The 7,605-nt window shown below is 39.4% G+C and overlaps 1 non-coding gene across 1 annotated transcript; it reads right to left on the bottom strand.

Moving 5' to 3' along the window:
- Positions 1-2,555: 2,555 nt before the first annotated feature.
- LOC135148583 (small nucleolar RNA R71) lies at positions 2,556-2,662 on the bottom strand. The gene has a single exon (XR_010286662.1). It is a non-coding gene; the product is annotated as a small nucleolar RNA R71 (small nucleolar RNA).
- Positions 2,663-7,605: the final 4,943 nt, after the last annotated feature.

Genomic DNA, 7,605 nt, shown 5'->3' on the forward strand with positions numbered 1-7,605 from the left:
GTATCACTTGCTCGATTTGAAGCCCTGGAATTTGAAGTTAGTCACTTAAAGGCTGAGAATCTTGTGCTAAGGGAAGAGTTACTGGAAGTCAAGACATTTTCTAGCCAGCTTGAACAAAGATTAGCAACTTTGGAAGCTCGATCTCTCGCTTCTCAAATATCTCAGGAGGATAAATCAACTGAGGGGGAGAGAGTGGTAGAAAAAGCAGTAAAAGGCAAAGCTGTGCTGGAAGGCTTAACTGAAGAAGTGTTTGAATCTGCACTCGACGGAGTTCCACTTAATGATGAACCATATATTCCTGAACACGTTGAGACAGAGTTCATTCCTGGAAATGTGATAAATGAAGAAGATCTGGAAGAAGGAGAAATCCCGCAAGTAGATGAAGTCTTTGTGGACGAGTGATAAGTGGTATTTATACACACTTATAGGCCTTCATTTCCACTTAAATTGGTTGGTTGTACTTAAGTGTTTAGTGTCTTTTGATGTGTTTTTAGTGTTTTTCTGTGCAGGTCACGAGTTGAGGTGATGAAGTGATTTTCTCTCATTTTAGGTTGTTTTTGGTGCATTATTTGCAAGAATAGAGAATTGTGGATTCATCACGACTTGGATTTTGTGGGTACATCTTCTACAAACCCTCACGAGAACACACTCGTCCACTAGAGCTATCTAGGGGTTTAAAGGGCTTGTTGCATGTGCTAAATGCAACCGTGATCACCTACGGAAGTGGTACTAGAGCGAGGAAGGGCATGCACGCGAGAACGAGCTAAAAAACGAAGAAACGGGCTGCCAGTGGCAGACAGTAGCGCGCCCGCGCTAGAGCTTAGCGCGCCCGCGCTAGCTACTGTCCCCACTAGCGCGCCTGCGCTAGTTTAGCGCGGCCGCGCCCAGCAGAGTTGTTCTGGGTCGATTTTTGCAGCTTTTCTGATGGATTTTAGCAGCGGTCGAGGCCCGGTTGACTTGGTCAATGTATTTTATTTTCTCATGTGTAAAACCCTAGCCTCCAAGTAATCGTAGAATATCGGAATATAGTTTTATCAGTTTTTCTCTTGTAATCAAGCACATTATCAGTTTTGTATTGGATCGTTCTTCGCGAGGAAGTGACAGTTTCGAGCGAGATCGTGAACATCAATTCTGTAACGTTGTGTTCTTATTTATTAATTCAAGCAATTGTCTTATGTTTAATTCTCGTCTTTTATTTATCATGTTTTCATTAGAACCCATGATGTCGATTAGTTCGATTATGAACTAACCGCCTTCATGGGATTCTAATGGATTTATCGATGTAGTCTAGTAACGAATATTAATTACTTGATTTTGTGACGTACGTTGATTTCTTTGCATGAGCCGTGCTTATTCTTCTTAGGAGCGTAGCTAACTTCTAAGTTGTTTGTTAATTCTTTCTGAAGCGAGAGTGGATGATTGAATTTAGAACTATGCCATGTAAACATAGGATTATGTGAATGAAGCATAATTTGTGGTACACTTGAACTATTTTTATCACCCTGTGTAATCACGATAGACGACCTGTTATTAAACCTCTCTGCTTACACTACCGCTATAGAGATATAGGGTCTGAGCTTTGTTGGTGTCCATGAGATTTCTGTCTTAATTGTGGATTTTGATTGGTATGATATGTGTGCAACGAGAGTTGGCATGTATTACTTTCGTGTTGTCTGATTAGGATCAACAGTCACATGTTAATCAGTAATTTCAATTCTAGATGAATTCGATAATGAAGTTAGAATCCCATGTGTTTTCCTATTCTGATTTTGATTAGTAAATCTAGTTATTAGTATAAAAGAACACATCCTTGTTAATTGTCTTAGCAGTGAAAATTACTCATACATTGTTGCATAGGTGCGTATTCTTAATTCACCAGTCTCTGTGGGAACGAACAAATATATTACTTGTGATCACGTGCGCTTGCGTGTAGATTTTTGCGAACAAGTTTTTGGCGCCGCTGCCGGGGACTCGGTGTTAATTAATTAGTTTATGTACTTGTCATCAGTGTGCATTAAAATTCACTGACTAGGATTCTATTCTCTTCTCACTTTTCTTTTCTTTTCTTTATTTCAGGTACTTGAGTCGCGTTTATGCTAACACGTTCTAAAGCTCGTAAGAAAGCAATTGATTCATCTTCTTCTTCTGATTCTGAAACAATGATAGAACCTGAAGCACAACCAGACAGTAAGGCATTGAAGGATTTCTCTATGCCAAAGATCGATGATATCCAGTCAAGCATTGTCAGGCCTGCAATCGCAGCCAATGCCTTTGAAATCAAACCAGGAACTATTCAAATGGTCCAGAACTCGGTACAGTTTGGGGGTTCTCCTACTGAAGACCCTAATATGCATATACGTAATTTTATAGAGATCTGTGACACTTTCAAATTTAATGGAGTTTCTGATGATGCTGTGAAGCTCAGGCTTTTCCCATTTTCACTGAGAGATAAGGCTAAGGGATGGTTACATTCTTTACCATCTGGTTCTATTATTACATGGGAAGATCTAGCTCAGAAATTTCTCACTAAATTCTTCCCCATGGCAAAGACTGCTGCATTACGAAATGCTCTATCTCAATTCTCTCAACAATCAGGAGAAACATTCTGTGAAGCCTGGGAGCGATATAAGGAGATGCTAAGGAAGTGTCCCCATCATGGCATGCCGGATTGGATGCAAATAAACTGTTTCTATAATGGTCTTGGACCTCAATCCAGACCTATGCTTGATGCTGCTTCTAGAGGTGCGCTATGGGCTAAAAGTTATGAAGAAGCTTATGATCTTATTGAAATGATGGCTGCTAATGAATATCAGAACCCTACTCAAAGACTTACTCAAGGGAAGGTAGCCGGAGTTCTTGATCTTGACACGTCTACAGCTATTGCTGCTCAACTTAAGGCTCTCACGATGAAAGTCGATTCTCTGGCTAACCAAGGAATTCAACAGCCAATCTCAATTTGCGAATTATGTGCTAGTACTCACTCTACTGATCAGTGTGCCATTTCTAGTGAATCAGCACAATTTGTGAGCAACTTTCAGAGAGGTCAACAGCCTGCTCCAGCTACTTACCATCCTAACAACCGAAATCATCCGAATTTCAGCTGGAGTAATAATCAGGGTTATAATCAGCCTCAACAAGGATTTCAACAGGGACCTAAACAGTATAGTCAGGCTGGAACTTCACAACATTATGCACCCAAACAGCCATATCATCCTCCGGGATTTCAGAATCATGGGCAATCAGCTAACGAAAGGTCTGACATGGAAGAACTAAGACTCATGTACAAGAGTCAGGCAGTAACTTTAAAAGCCTTGGAGACACAAGTCGGTCAGTTAGCTAATGCTTTATTAAGCAGACCACAGGGGAATCTCCCTAGTGATACAGAGGTACCAGGTAAGAGGGACCCTAAAGAGCAAGTCCAATCCATTACGCTGAGATCTGGAAAAACTACAACAGGGCCAACCTCAACATTAGTACAAGATCAGGATGATGAACCGCAAGAAATTCCAGCAGAACTTCCTTCGAATACAATTGGCATAAAACCTAATGTTGAAATGGATAGGGCTATCCCTGTAGCTGCTCCGGTGTCAAAGCCATTATATCCACCACCTCCGTTTCCTAGGAGGTTGAAAAAACAGCAGCTGGATAAGCAATTTGGTAAATTCCTTTGTTAGGTCCAAAGTATCGTAGAAGGGGGGGTTGAATACGATACTCACTACAATTTAAATTTCTTTCGAATCTTGCGGATAAACAAATTGCAGTTCTGTAATGGGTTTCGTGTTCCGGATATTTATTGGGTCGGTTTCTGAGGATATGAAAATATTAAACCAACACACAATATTTTCCAAGGTATATCTGTATATTGATAAATACCTCGAAGGTGCTATAAATCCAAACCCGAAGGTTGGCTACAATGACCACTCCTCTAAATATTATAAGCCCTATCCACTACAAATATTTATGGTACAAAACTAGGCTAGGGTGTGTGTATATTTGAGAGAGTTTGTGCATAGCACTTGGCCATCCATCCCGAAGGATGATCTGTAAATTGTGAGAACACAATTCACATATTTATAGGCTTTCATAAACTAACCATGGTTAACGAGTTCGTCCTGGACGACTTGAGTTCGTCCTGGACGGATTCGATTTAACAAAATAAATCTAACTCCAAGGAAAAGCCCCAAGTTGCGCCAGGAGATGTGTGGTCAAAGTTGGCGCCACCCAGTCAAACCTTGCGCCCAATGCATCAACACAGTGTAGGGACTTGGACAGATTTATACATATTCAAAGTTGCGCCCAAGTGTTGGTAGAGTCAGAGGCGCAACAATTGACCAGGGATGGTCAAATGTTGCGCTTTGACTTCGTCAAGTGCCACTGTGTCCCCAGAGGATTTAACTTAGAATAAATTCTAAGTATCAAAGTTGCGCTTTGACTGGGTGGGTCAAAGTTTGCGCTTTGACCACCCAAGTCAAAACTTGCGCCAAGAATTGCTCCCTTGTGTCCCTGTAGCTTATTACTTAGAAACTTTTGAACAGCTGGAAGTTGCGCCTTTGACTTTGGTCAAAGGTTGCGCTTTAGACCAAAGTTGCGCCCACTGTGCATCCCTTGACACTTAGATAATTTCTTGTTGCAAAGTTGCGCCCTTATAGTGGAACCTCCCACTGTTATCTCTCCTTTGACTCCTTGAGAGTCAAAGCTTGCGCCTCCCTTCAGTTTATAGTGAAAACGACTTAGAAATAATCTAAGTAGGAATCAAGTAATACTATATACATATGTGTATATATATTTATTAATTTGTTTGTCACTTGATTTATATAAATTCAAGTGACTTAAATTAATAAATACATATATATATATATATATATATATATACGCTTAAATATATAAATGTTTATGTAAAATATAAATATATATACTATATACATATATATTTATTTAAATATATATACATATAAATATACATATACATATGTTTAAAAAACATATATACATATATATTATATATATTATATTTAATTAAATATACATATATACATATATAATTATATTTGTACATATACAAATATATAAGTGCACACATATATAAAATGTCACTTCCTGATATGGCTTTCTGTGGAAGCTTTGACATAAGGCATTTGAGCAGTAAGCTTTGGCATAGCTGGCATTTGGCTTGACTTGGCTTTGGAACAAATGACTTGATATGACTGGATCAATTCTTCGATTGATAAATACTTTGCAAAGCTCCGTACGTGCTGACGCTTAGTGCACTGGTCTGGTTCACAAGCGACTAACACTGAAGTCAAACATTGTACCGTCTTTGTCAGCAAACATTGATCAGTCGGTTCCGGGTTAGTTTATGCTTCAGTTTGTTGATTATAAATAACCAACCAAGATATATAGAAATATCTTGCTTCAGGGGTTGCACTGAAATCTTTCGAGTACTTGGACAACATCTTCATTGCTTCCACAATCTTGAATACTTCAATCTTTATTCTTCACTGAGGCATGAACATATTAATGAACTTCTTCCAGTGAACTTATTCCTTCAAGACTGTAGATGGCTTCTTCAACCTTTGTCTTCGTATCTTCCGATTCCGGTGCAGGCGTAGTGTTATTTACTTGTCCTGTTCTATTGTTGAGTTATCATCCCTATGTAACAGATAGGGTTGTCTTTACATTTAGACTTACAATCTCCCCCTATTTGTTTGTTAATCATAACAAGCAAATCCTCTGGAGGATAACTCAACTAACACTAGAAAAAGTAAAGTCCTGGACTAGTAAATAATGCTACAAAGTTTCTGGATCATATAATACATTTCCAGATTTCATGAACAGAAATAACAAATGTGCATATCACCTTTATTTCTCTGGTTCTTGCTTTCCTGCCAGATAATCCTCATAGTTTGTCTTGAAGAGAATTCAAAACATTCCATTATGCAAAGAACAATCAGCAGCTTCTTTAAATTCTTCAATGATGATGAATAAGTTCCTGTTTACCACTTTCTGAAGAATAAATGTATCACCATGATTCCTCACAAGTAAAGAACAAGTCTTTGCTTATGCTTCTCCCTCTGTCAGAGATAGTGGTGAACCAATACCACTACTTCCTAGGAATCATACCACGTACCACCTGAATAAGAATACAATACAGTGGTGAGGTGTACATGAGTTTTTATTACTTCTCCTCCCATTACCTTGATCAAGTACCCCTTGGTGATAAGTAGCTATCTCCCCTTAGATGAAAGATCAATCCTCCTCCTTAGTTGAAAGATGAATCTCCTCCTCCGTATTACACAGCTAAAGAGTAGTTTACTCCCCCTTAGTTGTAGACAGCAGAAGAAAGCTAACTTACTTTTTCTTCCCCCTTTCATATATTCTCCCCCTAAATATATTCTCCCCCTTAGTTGTGGAATCCTCCGAGGATATGTGGTATCAAATATGGTCAAGGAATGTGTACAATACTTCCTGTACCAAAAGATAATCTCCCCATAGAGAACTAAACAACGCTAAAGCTGGGGTCGAAGAAAGAGTTCAGAAGAAGGGTTTACTTTGATTGGGTTGGTCCCTATGCTGAAAGAATAGGTTCCAAACGGAAAAGTAATGAATAAAAACTGACATTCCAGTAACAACATCCACTTTGTCTTTAGGTATAAATTTGGTAATTAGTGGGTGTCTCACTAAAATGTTCTGCAGGTGTATCACTCAACACTCAATTTTCTCTCGGTTTTTGGGTAAGGGTGTCACTCACGAGTTCTGTAAGTGTATCCCTCCACACAAATACTGAGCTTCCAAAATGCTGAGTACCTGCAAGAAAATCACCTTAGCCACCCTTAAAGGGGGTCACCGGTGGTGCAATGGGAGTTCGTAATTCCCAGTCCCTGCAGACTCATCAGATAAATCCGAATCATGGTCCACAAGTTGCCAACCACTAAGTGGCTTATCCAATTAAGGATCCAGAGTTGTTTGCTCTGGGAGGTTAGACAAAGGCTTAATTATGGCAAAGGCCTAAGTCCTCCTCAATGTCTGTGAAGACACTTGATTCAACAGAATCATCAACCATAGGTTCACAACATGAAATGGAATGAACCGTAGTTGCTTCCGTCAATTCTTTCAACAGCTTGTGAGCTTTTCAATACCAATTATTATTATGTACCTCACAAGTGTTTCACTCTTCTCAATATCCTATGTGTTTGCACTCACTCATGCTCACATATTTTTCATTCTGATATCTCACTGGTTCTTCTCAGAATCTCACCAAGTGTTTAACTCTCAGTGTTTGGCTCACAGTGTTTCTCTCAGCACTCAAAGTATGGTCTTCTGTACCTGCATGAGAAAATCACCATAGCCCCTTCAAGAGAGGTCACTGGCGGTGCAATGGGGTTTCGTAAATCCCCGATCCTCAACTGACTCATCAATAAATTGACTCATAGTCAGAGAGTTGCCGATCTCCTATAAATAGGAAATCCATTCCGATTGGATCCAGATCTGTTCTTATCTGGGGAGGGAGACGAGAATCCTGAAGATTTGGCAATTGAGATTCTCGTTTCCTCCTTACACCTGTAAAGGCATCAACCATCTTATCTACCGTAAAATGGTAAATGAAGA

The sequence above is a fragment of the Daucus carota genome, chromosome 8, assembly GCF_001625215.2.
Source record: "Daucus carota subsp. sativus chromosome 8, DH1 v3.0, whole genome shotgun sequence".
In the NCBI taxonomy this organism is placed as follows: Eukaryota; Viridiplantae; Streptophyta; class Magnoliopsida; order Apiales; family Apiaceae; genus Daucus; species Daucus carota.